This window comes from Thamnophis sirtalis, unplaced genomic scaffold, assembly GCF_051295495.1.
Source record: "Thamnophis sirtalis isolate CommonGarterSnake01/CBP01778 unplaced genomic scaffold, rThaSir2_p1.2 scaffold_8, whole genome shotgun sequence".
Lineage (NCBI taxonomy): Eukaryota > Metazoa > Chordata > Lepidosauria > Squamata > Natricidae > Thamnophis > Thamnophis sirtalis.
In genome coordinates this window covers 59103782-59121926 of record NW_028261388.1, presented here as the reverse complement: position 1 = coordinate 59121926, position 18145 = coordinate 59103782, and the positions used below count along the sequence as shown (strand labels likewise).

Genomic DNA, 18145 nt, shown 5'->3' with positions numbered 1-18145 from the left:
ATCAGAAAATAATCTCAGAGCCAAAATAACAGCTGCCAACTCAGAACGTTGGGCAGATGTCTGAACAGAAGTGAATTTAGAAAACCATTGTTGACCATCCATCCAAATCACCACTCCACGAGGGGGTGATCCATCTGTGAATATTGTTAGCGCTTCAGGAAGAGGAGAATGCGTAAAAATAGAAGAAAATGAAAGATTCAATGTATTTGTAATAACTATTCTAGGATCTTTAGGTAAGGAATATTGAATATCACCAAGGTAGTGTGAAAAGGCAATTTGATATGAATCAGAAACAGTCATCAAATGTTCATGTTCAAGTTTAGTATGAGTGAAAGCTATTCCATCCAGGTCATGACCTATTAATTGCAAAGATCGTCGTGCTTTCATAATCAATTCTTCTAAAGCCTGTTGATAAGGAAAAATATTTCTAGGAGGAGAAGCAGAGAAATTCAACCATTTATGAATATGAATCACTTTTTCATCCAAAATAGAATAAAGACAACCAGTAGGTAAAGGTGAAGTAGGAAGAATTGCTAACCATAATTTCTTAGCGATAGAAACAATTCTATCAACATATCTCAATTTAAGTTTATTTAGAATGTCCTGGAGCCATTTCTTTTGCAAAACAGTAAGCGAGGCTAAATCTCCAGAATTTTTGGAACCTTTTAATAGAGAGAAAGAGGTAACATTTCTCCTGTAGAAATTTTAAAATATGGGCGAGCCCAATTGATTGTACCTGAAAGTTTTTGCCACTGAACCAAAGTATACGAAGATTGCACCTTAAGTTCAGGTAACATAGGAATGGAAAAAGATTGTAAAACTTTAAACCCTAAATATGAATATGGTTCAGAACGTTGTATTTTTTCAGAAGCTATGAAAAGCCCTCTGCTTGCTACAATGGTAGTCAATGTTTGTAGCACTTGTTCTTCATCAAGATCTGAACCTGCAATTAAAACATCCATGTAATGGTAAACTAGATAAGAAGGAAATTGATCACGAAAAGGTTATAAAGCTTGATCCACAAAATATTGACAAATAATAGGAGAATTGAGCATACATTGTGTAGGTCAGTGATGGCGAACCTATGACATGCGTGTCAGTGCTGACACGTGTAGCCATTTGGGGTGACACGCATAGGATTTCATGCGATTCATCCTCGGCTCCTGCATGGCCGCCGAGGATGAAAGAATCTGTGCTGGAGGAACGGGGGGGGCGGGACGTGTGATCTCCCCCGCCCACACTCACTGTATCGCCGCCGCCCCTTTCTGAGCGCAGGGGCTGCTGGTAAGGCGTGCGTGCTGTGCGCACACACGTCATCAGCGTGGCGAGGGAGGACCCGCAGGAGAGGAGCGCGGGAACAGTGCACGCCTCTCTCCAGTCAGGCCGGCACAGAGAGTCTACTCCTGGGACTGTCGGTTACGACCGCACCACAGCAGGGAACTGTCCCCGCTATGAATATTCATATTCTTCGCCCTCGCGTCACTAGGAATATTCATAGCAGGGGCGGGCTGGAGCTGGAGTTGATGAGGACGTGGAGCTGGAAGCAGCCGACTCCACAGCCCTGGTTCACGGCACCCCAAACAAGTTCAATAATATCAAGGGCAACATACGAAATCGACTGATGAACAAAGAAGTTACTAAGCAGGTATGTTAAATAATTTGTTTTTGGTTTATTAAATACAATTATATATTGCAATTATACATTTTTGTAGTTTAAACTATAAATTGCGCAAAATTATGTTTTTGTCGAAGTGACACACAACGCGAGTTATGCTCGATTTTTTGCCGATTTTTGACACACCACGCCAAAAAGGTTGCCCATCACTGGTGTAGGTTGACTATTATTTAAAACAGGCACAGTGAAAGCAAATCTTTCTTTATCCTGTGACTGTAAAGGAATAGTGAAAAAACAATCCTTCAAATCCACAACTAATAGTTTATAAAACTGTGGGATTAAATTAGGATTAGGAAGATCACATTGTAAAGGCCCCATTAGTGGAACACATTCATTTATTTTTCTAAGATCAGATAAAAACCTCCATTTTCCACTTTTCTTTTTAATAACAAAGACAGGAGTGTTCCATGGACTAGTAGAAGTTTCAATATGGCCAGCAGCCAATTGCTCCTGTACAAGGGAATGCAAAGCAATCAATTATTCAGAAGATAGAGGCCATTGCTCAATCCAAACAGGTGTAGAACAAAGCCATTTAAGAGGAAGCGCCATCATCCAAAATCAAATGAGCATTAGGAAGAGAAAGAAGATCCCTACTCCAAATATTAGTATGAATATCTAAAATGTAAGGATGTAAAGTTACAGACTTACCAGCAGAAGTTGTGATGGCTATGGAATGAATGCTATGCCAAGCAGTTGTAGACCCACCAATGCACCACAAGGAATTAACATCACATTTAGGCCATTGCACAGGCCACTGTAAAAGGGAGATGACAGTAACGTCGGCTCCTGTGTCCAACAAACCCTGAAACAGCTGTTTATTGTGATACAAAGTAAGAAGTGGCCTATGAGAATTAATAGACTGCAGGAGTCCCAATTTATGAGCAGATGAATGTGGTAGGTTTATGCCAACCAAACCAGAAGGAAGAGGACCAGTGTATTGAGAAGAAACTAATTTTACTTTGAAAAGAAATTTAAAACAAACACATCCTGTTTAATAACTTCACTTTTGCACTTAGGAAATTCTGTACAATGGTAGTCAACCACCACTAAATGGCGTGAACGACAATCTTTCTGACAATGACCTGATTTTTCACATTTGAAACAATTCCAAGCAGCTGCATGAGAATAACACAAATATTCACTTTCCCAAACAACACACTGCACAGAAGTAAAAATCACATGAAACATCCACCTCCAATTTTGAGGCAACACAGAACAACCACTCTCAATTCCCTCCAAAAGACCTTTAGTAAAATTTCCAGTAATTCCATAATCAGAAATAGCCTTTTTAACTCCCTTAAAATCTGAATTGGCAAACCTTCCCATTCAGCAATTTGCTGACCTGGTTGTGGACCTGGTTGATACTGAATCGGACACACACAACCACAATTCAGCTAACTCTTCTCCAGAAATATTAACATCCAATTTACAACTTTCTACCATTTTCTGAAAAGCAGACTTTGGAAGAATATTAGCAGAAGGATGGGGAATAGGAGGAAGAGAAAGAGGAGGGGGATAGGAAGAGGAGGAGGCTTTAACACAATGTCAGAAGAAGCAGAAGAAGGTGTTATTTCAGCCTTAGATTTAAGATCAAAAGACGAAATTTCTTTTTCAGACAACGGAGGAAAGATCACAGTAGAAGAATGTTGAGAGGAAGGGGATGATAAGAAAGAAACAGAATCCTCTTTCTGGCCAAACATTTCTATAGCATAACGACACAAATGCCAAGCATGCAAAATATCTATATCTTTCCTCGGCTCAGAATGCAAAACCTTGCCAACTTTTTCCCAATCTGACAACTTCAGAGAGCCTTTTGCAGGATAGAAAGTACAATTTAAAGCAATTTCACAGACCAGCCGAAAAAGAGCCTTTTGTGAAACAGATAACTCAGACGTCTTAAGAAGATAACCCAACTCATTAACATGCTTCCTTTGTTCCTGAGAAAGCGAAGATCCCATACTTACAGAAACCTTAAGATAAGGTTGTGGAGCCCTTAGGCTGACGACGCGTCTGTCCTTCCCTGGATGAAATATGGGTTCCTGTTTGGGGCGCCAAAATGTAGCATTTAGGGTCCCGAGGCTGAAGATGAAAGAATAATTCAATCCACAGATAGCTGAACCAACAGAAGTTTATTGAGCAACCAGAATTGACATGAGAATCAACAGCAAAATTATTAATCATGAAACATCATACTTATAGTGTTTTCAGCTTCTTTGCTCTACCTACTTTACGTGTTATACCATTATTGGCTAACAAGTCTCCAAGGCACAATAATTGGTTAGTCCTTACATCATTGATATACGTGAGAACGTTCACGTTGTTATAGCTGAATAAATCAAGTGTTATCAAATGAGTGAATAAAAGGTTGCAGGTTATTACTTTGTTTCATCCCGTGCCCTCGAACCATGCCTGGGAACACTGCAAGCAAAGAATAGCTGACAGGCAAATATTTTCTGCAGATTACTGCAGTTTTTGCTTACATGTGTAACCTCAGTTCCAAGGACCATTCAGATGATTCACTGTAAAAACCCTACACTGATACACTTCCTTCCCTTTATAATGTAATTTCGATATATTGCGAGATTTCTGTTTCTTCCTAATCAGATATGCTAACCATCCACCAGATTTATTTGCATTACAAAAAGTGTTATGTTTTGCATATAGCAAGTTAGTAGCCACCTGGTCTGACATCAGCATATTAAATTACTCTCTTAATAAAATAATTACTTCTTTAATCTTCTTATCTCCTGGGTTTAGTATTAACTCTTGTTCTTTCTTCCTGATTTCTTCCTCTAGTTCGATTCTTTCCCCCCCTATTTACGTCTATGTAACCTATTTAAATTTATTAGAACTCCTCGCATATATGCTTTACTTGCGTCCCAAACCATTTCCATAGATGTACCCTTATTCATATTAAAAACAAAATATTCTCTTAACAATTTTTTACATTCATTAATATTTTTCTCATATCTAAATAAGTTTTCATTCAATCTCCAAGTCCTTCTTGCTTGCATCCCAAATTCCAACTCCATCCAAACCGGATTATGATCTGATAAAGCTCTGGAACATATCTCCATCTTCTTTACCCTAGAAAGCAAATCATTGGTTGTTAGTATAAAATCAATCCTAGAAAAGGATTGATGTCTATCGGAGAAAAATCTAAAGCCATATTTTTCTGCATTCCTTTCTCGCCAGATGTCTCTCAGTTCGAAATCATCCATCATATCGAAAAAGAACTTGGGTAGTGTCAGGTGCATCTTCATTTAATAATCAGGAAAGAAACCACTCAACTCCATGCCTCAGAATTAAGTGTACTTTTACTAATTACAAATGATGAGAAGCAAAGCAAAGCTGAGTCTGAGTAAAAAAGCGCGAAAGCAATAGATATCATGTATGATTCAATTCCCCCTCCCCTGGCACCCCAGTTCATAATCCAATAATAATTCACCCAACCGTCAGGTGGGAGATATCTTCAAAAAACATCATCAGGTTGGAATGCTGGACAGTTGGCCTTGGCGGGAAACTCCCTTCTTCCACATGCACAGAGAGCTGGTCAGAATAACTCCTAATAACAATCCTCCAGTACATAATGATTCCCCTCCCAAATACCATGCCCCCCCTCCCCGTTTCAATGGCAGCCGAAAAGCAGCAGCGAAACAGAGGCTGACAGGTAGTTTCGCTCACGTTTGGATATTTTGCCGGAGACCCTTCTTGTCTTTCTTGGTATCCATAACACCGTTCCGATCACCCAGTAATATGCAAGATCTATAGTCCCAATGTACTAACTTAGTATGGAGCGTTTTATAAAATTTATCTTGTTGTTGATTGGGAGCATATATTCCCATTAGAAGTATCTTTTTCCCTTCTAATACCAGTTCTATTGCAATATATCTTCCTCGAGAGTCTGTTTCAATTAATTCGGCTTTCATGTTCTTTCTTAAGTAAATAACTATACCATTTTTCTTCTCAGGAGCAGAAGCTACAAAGTGTTGTCCAAGTCTTGCATTAATCAAGTATTTGTGATCAGTTGATCTAATATGAGTTTCTTGCAGGCAAATTATGTCATTCTTAAATTGTTTCAAATAATGATTTATTTTCTTCCTTTTCTGTGGGGAGTTTACACCGTTAACGTTCCAGGTTAAGAACTTAGTTGTCATCTTTAGCTCCCTGAAGCTTTTTAAGAGCCATCTGGAAATCCTGTAGTTTGGCTTTCGGCCTGGCTCCACCCACTGCTTCTGAGCTAAAACCTGTGAATTCTTGGACGGTAGCATGTGTTTGTTGTAAAGCTTGTTGCTTTTTTAACTCTTGTTCCATTCGCCTGGTAATCACGCAGGTTTGTCTTTGCTCCTTCGCTCCTTCTAGTTCTGAGAGAGGAAGTTGGTCCAGCCTTGGTGATCCTTGGGTAGCTTCTGTCTATCCTGTCCTTCTTGTTCTCTTTCTCTGGGTCCTGGAGCGGGGGATGTTCAGCCTTCAATATATTATTGTAAAAATCTCAAGCCTTCCATACTGAGTTAAGACGATATCTTTGTCCCTGATAGGTGACTGCAAGTTCGGCTGGAGCCTCCCATCTGAACTGTAGCTGTTGATTTTTGAGTTCATTGACTAAGAAGGCACAGTCTTTTCTCGATCTCAACATTTTGGGTGGTATTTCCTTCAAAACAGTCACCTCCTGACCCCCAATTTGAAGCTTAGTTTTGTAAGACTCTTGCAATATCAAATTCTTCATATCTCTCATAGCAAAATACACCACAATGTCTCTTGGGAGTTGCTTTTGTCTGGCGAGCCAGGAATTAACATGATATATTTTGTCAATCTGCCAATCAAAATGCCCTCCTGACCTTCCCATCAATTGATCAAAGGCTTCTGAGAAAATCTGCTTCAAATTTTCTTGATTTTTCTCTTTGAGGCCTCTTATCCTTAAGGCAAATTTCATCTATCTATACTGCAACATTATAATTTCATTTTCTGCATCACCAACCTTTTATTGAACCACATCCATTTTCGTTACCAGATTAATATTAGAATCACTAAGATCTTCTAATCTATCTTCAATTTCTGAGACATAGCCCAATAGGCAGTTAAAAGCCACTAGAATATCATCTCTAGTTTGCTGGTTCCGAATCTGAACTGAATTCATAAGCTCTTCTGACAATTCTTTACGAGCAGCAGATATCTCTTCCTTTATTTTAATTTCCATCGCAGCTGCATGATTTTTTAAAGCCTTGGCTAATTCTTTTTGTAAAATTTCTCGGGTCAGGGGCTCCCCTGCAGGAGTAGGGGGGGAGTAGTGACTGTAATGTAGTTCCAGGAGCAGGCGAATTTCCTGTGCTTTTCGACGCATTGGGGGGGGGGGACTTTGGCTGCTTAGAAGCCATTCCAGATTTAATCTTCTTTACCCAATTAGTAAATCCAGGCAAGCCGCTTATGCAGCAATTACTATTTAGTTTGGTAATAAATCACTTGATCTTTAAATGTTCTGAGCTCCGTAAAAATGTCGTCAGAGCCTGACCCCTTCTACAAAGCTGTTCGGTGCCATTTTATGTGTATTTCTAGCAAGTAAATTGTCAGAAGGAATTCTTTTTAAAAAATGGAGTTAAAGATTTATACATACAATTAGGAGTTCATGAGTATTAGTTCTGCCCGCTTTGAAATCAGTAATAAATCAGTCTTTGTGCTGAGGGTTCGTGAATGCCTTTGTTCTGCAAAAAAGGCAGAAGAGATCCTTGACGCGGAGAAATACTATGCTGCTGGCCAGCTCCCACTTCCTGCCCCAGATTTATGTTCTGGGGGGGTTAGTTGGAGCGTTGCCCAAACATAGCTTGCTCGCCTTCTTCTTTGCCCGGAGAAGAGGTAATCAAACTGCCAAACAGTTGATGGATACTGTTTAGACAGTTTAGCGCAGCCAAGAATCCAGAGCTGTTAAAAACAACAACCCCCTCAGGCCGATTTAATGATCTTTAAATGTTCTGAGCTCTGTAAAAATCTGTGGCATCAGAGCCTGACCCCTCCTACAAAGCTGTTCAGCACCATTTTCTGTGTATTTTTAGCAAGTAGTTTATCAGAAGGAATTCTTTAAAAAATGGAGTTAAAGTCTTTATACATACAATTAGACGTTCTCCAGTAGCAGCTCTCCCCGTATTGGAATCAGTAATAAATCAATCCTTGAGCTGAGGGTGGACATATGCCTTCGTTCTGCAAAAAAGGCAGAAGAAGTCCTTGACACGGAGAATCCACTATGTTACCAGGCGGCTCCCTCCTTCCACCCCCAGATTTATGTTCTGGGGGGGGTTAAATGGAGCGCTGCCCAAACACAGCTTACTCGCCTCCTCCTCCTATGCCCGGAGAAGAGGTAATCAAACTGTCAAATTGTTGATGGATACTGTTTAGACAGCTTAACGCAGCCAAGGATCCGGAGCTGTTAAAAACAACAACTCCTCTCAGACCACACCCAAACCGGAAGCCCCAGGGCTGGTCAATCTTAATGTAGATGGCGTCTTTGACCCCTCTTTCAAACCATACATCTCTGTCCAAAATGTGGAATTTGCTGTCTTCAAAAGAGTGACCTTTATCTTTCAAATGCAGATGGACCACTGAATCTTGTTCTGATGGCTTTGTTCTCCTATGTTATGCACATTAATTTGTGTTGTGGTTGTTTGGTTTCTCCAATGTACAAATCTGTACATATCTCACTGCATTGTACTACATATATCACACTACTCAGTTTGTGTCTGGTTGTTTTATCCTTGGGGTGGACAAGCTACTGCCTTTGTGTATTTTTGGGTTTCAAATCTGTATGTATATTGTGTTGATTGAAAATCTTCCTGGCCTTTTCAGATATTCCTGCAACATAGTTTAAAAACTTTTTGCCTTTTTTTTTAAATGTTAAAAAAGTTAGAAAGCAGAGACAAACATTATACATTATACATGATTAAGGATTTTCATTTTAAAATTCAATTGTAATATCAAATAGTGGTCAAAGTAAAATGAATGCAAATAAAAGTAAAGCAAATCTGCTCAGAGGCCAATATTCTTGAAGTACATCCAATCCAAGAGTTTATAATATAACAATCTGGCATAGAGTTTGCTGATAATGGATAGAAGACAGTGGTGGGTTTCTAATTTTTTCCCTACCAGTTTGCTCGTGTGCGTGTGATGCTTCTGCACATGCACAGAAGAGTTTGGGCAATGAGATCGCAGTCGACACTTTTATTACTGGGGGGGTCCCAACGGACCTAAATCATCCCGAAGAGATGGTGAATAGGAAGATTATGTATTGCTGATCTCGGGGATATCGCAAAATCTCCGAAAGAAGCAAGAAAAGGTCTTTGAGACGGTAATAAAAATTCCAGTCTTTTGTCAAGACTGTCAAAGTCAGGACGGCCTCAGAACAGAATGATGTGGAAAGAGAAAGTGTTTCCAGCTGGTGAGAAACTTTTATTGTTTTTTAAAAAACGGACTGCCTATAAAACCTAAAAACCAACTTAAATCAAAGAATAGAACTTAGTGGCAAATTTGATCTTTGTAATGGTTCTGGACAGTGGTTATCTTACTTTTTAAATGCTATTTACATGGATTGAATCTAAGCAAACCTTTTTCAAATGGCTGGATTAAGCTTTCTTCTTCTAAAATTTCTTTGTGACTTTCTGCAAGCTACAGATTGATTGTTTTGACTTCGACATTGCAAGGTTTTACTGCCTGGCTGTTTGGCTGATCTGATAAGATTCCACAGCTGTCCCTTTGAAGTTTGTTTTCGCTTACAAAGAGCTTGTGAATGTATGTTTTAATCTTGCTGACCTTCTAAGAAAAAAATAAATGCATATGAATATGGCATCCGCAGAGTTTTTGAATTTGCAAGGAATACTTTTAGAACTGCAAAATTAAATACAGAGGGAAAAATTGAGAGAAAATTGGGATATTTGGAGCATTTAACAACAAAATATGATGAAAAAACTGAGGATGTTTTTCAAATACAAAATAAGGAGATTGAAATTCAAAAAACTGAAATGGAAGACGAATATAAAGAGATTAAATCCATTGATATTCATGGAAATTGGTTTATTTCTGAAAAAAGAAAAAATTGAAGAGACTGGTTTTTATTCTTTATTCTTTTAATGTTTTTTTAAAAGGATATTTTATTGTTAATTTTTTTCAGGAAATTTGGCTGTTTTTAGGAAATGTTTTTTTAATATTGTTTTGAGGAAATGTATTTTTTAATTATTGTTTTGAAGAAATGTTTTTAATAGAAATTTTATTGTTTTGAGGAAATGTTTTTTAAAAAATTATTGCTTTTAGTAAATGTTTTTAAAAAGAAATTTTATTGTTTTGAGGAAATGTTTTTAAAAAGAAATTTTATTGCTTTTAGGAAAAAAAAATTTCAAATTGTTTTTAGGAATTGTTTTTTTTAATTTTTGTTTTCAGGAAATGTTTATTAAAAGAATTTTTATTGCTTTTAGGAAATGTTTTATTTGTGATGCAATATGTTGCTTTTAAATGTGCAGTTGGTGCATGGTTTGCAAGATTTTGTGTGTTTCTGTGTGTTTCTGTAGTGAGTGTGAATAAATACACAAAATCTCGCAAAGCTGCCTTGCACCAACCTGCACAAAGAAAAGCAGCCATTTTGAGGTACATAAATTTTAAAATTCAAATTTCCACATCAATTCCACATCAAAATGGCTGCTTTTATATGTACAGGTTGGTGCAAGGCAGCTTTGCAAGATTTTGTGTGTTTCTGTGTGATAACTGATTTTTGAGGTAATTGTGAGGTGGTTGCTTCTTGCAGCAATCACCTTTTCAGCTGTTTTCATATGTTGATCTGTGTGCTGCTTTGTGAGCTCTTGCAGCTTGATGAGTTTTGATGGTTTCTGATTGCCCTGCTTTTATTTTCCTGTTTCCTGGGGGTTAATCCTGCCAGGAAAAAGGTAAAGAGGAGTTCCAGGTGAGCTATTTTTAGCCTGCTGATTCCCTTTGTCTTAACAGGTGTACTTAAGAATTTAAGTCTTCCTGTCAGCTGGTGTTTTTGCCTGGGGTTTTCTTAAAGGGGGAAAGGCTGGCTTGAGTTTCTTGCCACTGTTTTATGTGGTTTCTGGTTCTGTGAGGTTTCTGCAACTGTCCTTTATGCTAATACGTCCCGCAATGCCTTGATGGTTTTTATTCCAGTGGCTTTATCTTTCCTGTCCTTCGAGTTAGAGGGAAAACTGTTTTCATCTGCAGTCTTTTGGGGTAAAACATTTATTCATTTGGTGTTTTCCTGGCACTGTCATAGTTTGGGGTATGTGTGTAATGTCCCACAGTTATATACACATTAATAATGATCAAATACTAATAATATTTGCTTTTATATTTTAGTGACTTTTCCTTACATAATTGGTGTTTTCTTTCGTACTTTTAGATTTCTAACTTCTGTTTCTATTAGTTAGCCAATGTAGGGTTTTTACAGTGAACCATCTGAATGGTCCTTGGAACTGAGGTTACACGTGTAAGCAAAAACTGCAGCAATCTGCAGAAAATATTTGCCTGTCAGCTATTCTTTGCTTGCAGTGTTCCCAGGCATGGTTCGAGGACACGGGATGAAACAAAGTATAACCTGCAACATTTTATTCACTCATTTGATAATTCTTGATTTATTCAGCTATTACAACGTGAACGTTCTCACGTCTATCAATGATTTCATTTATTTCATTTCATTTATTAAATTTATAAGCTGCCCAATCCCGGAGGAGTCCGGGCGGCTTACAATGAAAGAAGAAGAAAAAAAAAGAAAAGCAAAATAAGTAAAAAAATAGTTTAAAATTCACAACACACATACGTTCTAATCGGGGCTGGACCTTAGCACTAAGGTCAACAGCCCCAGGCCTGCCGGAACAGCCAGGTTTTAACAGCTTTCCTGAAGGCCATGAGAGTGGGTAAGGTCCGGACCTCTGGGGGTAGCTGATTCCACAGGGTCGGAGCAGCCACAGAGAAGGCTCTCCTCTGGGGGCCCGCCAGCCGACACTGTCCGGCTGACAGTATCCAAAGGAGGCACACCCTGTGGGATCTTATTGGCCATTGGGTGGTGTATGGCAGTAGGCGGTCTCGCAGATAGGCTGGTCCTAAGCCATGTAGGGCTTTAAAGGTAATAACCAACACCTTGAATTGCGTCCAGAGACCAATTGGCAGCCAGTGCAGCTCACGGAGGACAGGTGTAATATGGGTGTATCTCGGTACACCCAATATCGCTCACGCGGCTGCATTCTGGACTAGCTATAGTCTCCGAACCCTTTTCAAGGGTAGGCCCATGTAGAGCACATTGCAATAATCGAGCCTTGAGGTGATAAGGGCCTGAGTGACCGTCTGAAGTGCCCCCCTGTCCAAGTAGGGCCGCAATTGGTGTACCAGGCGAACCTGGGCAAAGGCCCCTGTCAGCACCTCTTCATTGAGTAATTAGGAAAGAAGACCACGAGACTGCATAGGTAGAAATCAAGTGTACTTTTACTAATTATAAATGATTAAAGGCGTAGCAAAGCGAAGACTGATTATTTAGGCGCGAAAGCGATTGATATATAAAATAACCCATTCCCCACCCCTTGGCATCCCAGTTACAGTCCAATCATAATTCTCCTAAGTGTCAGGTGTGAGATAACTTTGAAAGGCATCACCAAGATGGAATGTCGGTGCCGTTAGCCTTGGCGGGAACCTCCTCCGCATGCGTAGTCCGACAGGCAGCAGAACTCCAGAATCTTCCTCCAGCACAACAAGTAACTCCTCCCAAATACCATGCCCTCCCTCCCCGTTTCAGGGCAGCTGAAGCAGCAGCAAAGCAGAGGCTGATAGCCCCCCTGGTCACAGCCGACAGATGGTGTTCAAGTGTCAGCTGCGAATCCAGGAGGACCCCCAAATTGCGAGCCCGCTCTGAGGGGTGTAAATTTTCACCCCCCAGGATCAAGGATGGACTGTCTGAACTGTTCTTCGGGGGCAACATCCAAAGCCCCTCGGTCTTGTCGGGATTGAGTACCAATTTGTTCATCCCCATCCAGATCCTGACAGCTTCCAGGCATCGGCACATCACGTCCGCCGCTACACTGAGGTGGCACGGGGCAGATAGATACAATTGAGTATAATCTGCATATTGATGGTACTTTATCCCGTGCCGTCGTATGATCTCACCCAGCGGCTTCATGTAGATGTTGAATAGGAGGGGGGACAGGACTAAACCCTGCGGCACCCCACATTTGAGGGGCCTGGAGGTCGACGTCTGTCCCCCGACCAACACCGACTGTGACGTACCGGAGAGGCAAGAGGAGAACCACCGTAGAATGGTGCCCCTCACTCCCACCTCCTCCAGACGTCGCAGAAGGATACCATGGTCGATGGTATCGATAGCTGCTGAGAGGTCAAGAAGCACCAGGATAGAGGAATGCCCTTTAACCCTGGCCCGCCAGAGATCATCGATCAGTGCGACCAAAACGGTTTCAGTGCTGTACCCAGGCCTGAAACCAGACTGAAAGGAATCCAGATAATCCGCTTCATTCAAGGTCCGTCGGAGTTGAAGCGCCACGACCTTCTCAACAACCTTCCCCAGAAAAGGAAGGTTGGAGACAGGATGGTAGTTTTTCAAGACGGCTGGATCCAGTGAAGGCTTCTTGAGGAGGGGTCTCACCACCGCTTCCTTTAGTGGCTGCGGGAAAGACTCCTCCTGCAAAGATGCGTTGGTAATTGCCTGGAGCCAGCCTCATGCCACCTCCCTGCTGGTCAAGACCAGCCAGGAGGGGCATGGGTTCAGTAAGCAGGTGGAGGCGCTCATCGCTCCCATGGCCTTGTCCACTTCCTCAGGGGTGACAAATTCGAACTCATCCCAGGAAGTCCGACTTAGACCTGCCCTTGGCATCTCGGCTGGCATTGCCCAAGCGGAGTCAAGGTCTGTCCGAAATTGAGTGATTTTATCCGACAGAAACTGAACAAATTCCTCAGCTCTTCCCTGCAGGGGTTCCCCCACCCCCTCACCTTTCAGGAGGGAGCGGGTCACCCTGAACAGGGCTGCTGGGCGGGATTCTGCGGATGCAATAAGAGCAGAAAAATGCGTGCATTTTGCCGCCCATATCACCACTAGGTAAGTCCTAATAAAGGCTCTTAGTAGTGTTCGATCAGATTCAGAGTTACTAGTCCTCCAACGTCGCTCTAGGCGTCTCTTTTGGCACTTCATCTCCAGGAGTTCCTCAGTAAACCAAGGTGCCCTCCTGGATCCACTGCCACAGAGAGGCCTCAAAGGCGCAATCCAGTCCAGTGCCTCAGTCGCCGCAACATTCCAGGCAGCAACTAAGGATTTGGTCGGATTGCATGCAAGGGAGTCAGGTATTTCTCCAAGCTCCCTCTGAAATCCCATCAGGTCCATCAGGCGCCTGGGGCGGAACCATTTAATTGGTTCCACCTCCCTGCAGTGAGGGAATAGTGTCCTGAAGTCAAACCTCAGCAAGGAGTGATCTGAGCATGACAAGGGTGAGGTCTCTATTCCCCAGATCACGTCTCCACTGCCCCAAGAGAAGTACAAGGTCGAGTGTGTGTCCCGCTCTATGAGTTGGACCCTGAACTACTTGGGTCAAGTTCATGGTTATCATGGAGGCCATGAACTCCTGTGGCCCCTCAGAGTGTTCGCCGAGAGACGGTAGATTAAAGTCCCCCAGCACCATTAGCCTGGGGAACTCTACCGCCAACCCGGCTACTACCTCTAGTAGCACAGGCAGGGCTGTCGTGACGCAGCTGGGAGGTAGGTACGTCAGGAACAAGCCCATTTGAACCCCTAGGTCCAACTTCAAGAGAAGAGACTCACACCCCACAATCTCTGGGGCAGGGATCCTGCGAGGGACTAACGACTCCTGGACAACACTGCTACTCCCCCACCCCATTTTCTGGTGTCGTGGTTGGTGGAGCACCTGGAACCCATCTGGGCACATTTCTGAGAGGGGGACTCCTCCCTCTTGGCCCAGCCAGGTTTCAGTTATACATGCCAGGTCTGCCCCCTCGTCTAATATTAAGTCCCAGACGAGGGGAGCCTTATTCACAACAGACCTGGCATTTAGCAGCAGCAACCTGAGACCAGGGCCCTGATCTCCTCTGCCACCAGGTTCTTGAGGTGAGCCTGAGGGGCTGGAACAAGGAATCACTGTAATGTAGCGAGTCCTTCTTCCCTGGTAATGGCTAGCCCTACAGCTCCCGTCATATCTGCCCCTCCCAGTCATAACCGAAATGCTCCGACCCTCTCCCCCATCCGTAGACCCTCCGCCCTCTCCCATGGCCCCCATTCTTCCCGGCAGGCCACACATACCATTCACTCTAGGGTGAGAGGCAGATCCAGGCCCCCATCCACTTCTGCTTCTGCACTCAGTGGAGGGGGCTCCAGGTCGCACCCCCAGTCCTATCATGTTCACCCAACAAACATTCTGCTCAGACGCACCCCACAGTAGTCATTAAAAATACAATATAGTGATAAAAATAATTAAATTAATTAAATTAAAAGTGGGCACATTCACTCTCACAGTCGTACTATCATACATTCAGCACACTAGTTAAAATGCCATTCTTGTGGCCGCAAAAAAATGATGTAAGGACTAACCAATTATTGTTCCTTGGAGACTTGTTAGCTAATAATGGTATAACACGTAAAGTAGGGAGAGCTCAAAGAAGCTGAAAACACTATCAGAATGATGTTTCATGATTAATAATTTTGCTGTTGATTCTCATGTCAATTCTGGATGCTCAATAAACTTTGGTTGATTCAGCTATCCGTGTGTGGATTACATTCTTTTCATCTTCAGCCTCGGGACCCTAAATGCTACATTTTGGCGCCCCGAACAGGGACCCATATTTCGTCCAGGGAAGGACAGACGCGTCGTCAGCCTAAGGGCTTCTCAACCTATCAAGGTTTCTGTAAGTATGGCATCTTCGCTTTCTCAGGAACAAAGGAAGCATGTTAATGAGTTGGGTTATCTTCTTAAGAAGACTGAGTTATCTGTTTCACAAAAGGCTCTTTTTCGGCTGGTCCGTGAAATTGCTTTAAATTGTCCTAGCTTTAGCAGCACATATACTAAAATTGGAACGATACAGAGAAGGCATGGCCCCTGCGCAAGGATGACATGCAAATTTGTGAAGCGTTCCATATTTTTTTTCTTTTTAAATTGTTTCTTTATTTTAACTCCTTATATTAACTTGTTTCTGTAAGCTGCCCGGAGTCCTATGGGATTGGGCGGCATATAAATTTATTAAAAGTTAAAGTTAAAGTTAACGTCCTTTCTATCCTGCAAAAGGCTCTCTGAAGTTGTCAGATTGGGAAAAAGTTCTCTTTTTCTCCTCTTTCTCTTCCTCCTATTCCCCCTCCTTCTGCTAATATTCTTCCAAAGTCTGCTTTTCAGAAAATGGTAGAAAGTTGTAAATCGGATGTTACTATTTCTGGAAAAGAGTTAGCTGAATTGTGGTGTATGTGTCCGATACAGTATCAACCACAGGCTGGATAGCAAATTGCTGAATGGGAAGGTTTGCCATTTCAGATTTTAAGGGAGTTAAAAAAGGCTATTTCTGATTATGGAATTACTGGAAATTTTACTAGAGGTCTTTTGGAAGGAATTGAGAGTGGTTGTTCTGTGATGCCTCAAAATTGGAGGTGGTTGTTTCGTGTGATTTTGACTTCTGTGCAGTGTGTTGTTTGGAAAGGTGAATATTTGTATTATTCTCATGCAGCTGCTTGGAATTGTTTCAAATGTGAAAAATCAGGTCATTGTCAGAAAGATTGTTGTTCACGCCATTTAGTGGTGGTTGACTACCATTGTACAGAATTTCCTAAGTGCAAAAGTGATTAAACAGGATGTGTTTGTTTTAAATTTCCTTTAGAAGTGAAACTGGTCCTCTTCCTTTTGGTTTGGTTGGCATAATCCTACCACGTTCTTCTGCTCATAAATTGGGATGTTCTGTAGTTCCTGGAGTTATTGATTCTGATTACACTGGAGTGATTTTTATGCAAATTTGGGTTAACATTCCACAATTTCTTCCTAAAGGATCTTCTGTAGCACAACTTCTTTTGCTTCCCTATAAGGTACCTAACCCAGGTACTGGAAATCGTGGTGATTCTGGATTTGGTTCAACTCTTACTTCTATAGGACTCCTGCAGTCTATTAATTCTCATAGGCCACTTCTTACTTTGTATCTTAATAAGCAACCGTTTCAGAGTTTGTTGGACACAGGAGCCGACGTTACTGTCATCTCCCTTTTATAGTGGCCTGTCCAATGGCCTAAATGTGATGTTAATTCCTTGTGGTGCATTGGTGGGTCTACAACTGATTGGCAAAGCATTCATTCCATAGCATCACAACCTCTGCTGGTAAGTCTGTATCTTTACATCCTTACATTTTAGATATTCATACTAATATTTGGGGTAGGGATCTTCTTTCTCTTCTTAATATTCATTTGATTTTGGATGATGGTGCTTCCTCTTAAATGGCTTTGTTCTACACCTGTTTGGACTGAGCAATGGCCTCTATCTTCTGAATAATTGATTGCTTTGCATTCCCTTGTACAGGAGCAATTGGCTGCTGGCCATATTGAACCTTCTACTAGTCCATGGAACACTCCTGTCTTTGTTATTAAAAAGAAAAGAGGAAAATTGAGGTTTTTATCTGATCTTAGAAAAATAAATGAATGTATTCAACGGTCTTCCTAATCCTAATTTAATCCCACAGTTTTATAAACTATTAGTTGTGGATTTGAATGATTGTTTTTTCACTATTCCATTACAGTCACAGGATAAAGAAAAAGAGGTAACATGGTTTCGCTTATTGTCTTTTCTCTCTATTAAAAGGTTCCAAACAACCTGGAGATTTAGTCTTGCTTACTGTTTTGCAAAAGAAATGGCTCCAGGACATTCTAAATAAACTTAAATTGGGATACGTTGATAGAATTGTTTCTATAGCTAAGAAATTATGATTAGCAATTCTTCCTACTTCACCTTTACCTAATAGTTGTCTTTATTCTATTTTGGATGAAAAAGTGATTCATATTCATGAATGGTTGAATTTGTCTGCTTCTCCTCCTAGAAATATTTGTCCTTATCAACAGGCTTTAGAAGAATTGATTATGAAAGCACGATGAAGATCTTTGCAATTAATAGGTCATGACCTGGATGGAATAGCTTTCACTCGTACTAAACTTGAACATGAACATTTGATGACTGTTTCTGATTCATATCAAATTGCCTTTTCACACTACCTTGGTGATATTCAATATTCTTTACCTAAAGATCCTAGAATAGTTATTACAAATACATTGAATCTTTCATTTTCTTCTATTTTTACTCGTTCTCCTCTTCCTGAAGCGCTAAGAATAAACCATACACTTATTTACATGCATCCATTGATACATATTCTCATTTTTTGTGGGTCACTGCTGCTAGACATGAGCGCACTTTTGATGCAATGTCTCATTGTCTTTCTGCTTTTTCCGTAATGGGCC

At 41.1% G+C, this 18145-nt stretch overlaps 1 non-coding gene across 1 annotated transcript; it reads left to right on the top strand.

Moving 5' to 3' along the window:
* Nucleotides 1-15707: 15707 nt before the first annotated feature.
* Nucleotides 15708-15810, top strand: LOC148044432 (U6 spliceosomal RNA). The gene has a single exon (XR_015697596.1). It is a non-coding gene; the product is annotated as a U6 spliceosomal RNA (small nuclear RNA).
* Nucleotides 15811-18145: the final 2335 nt, after the last annotated feature.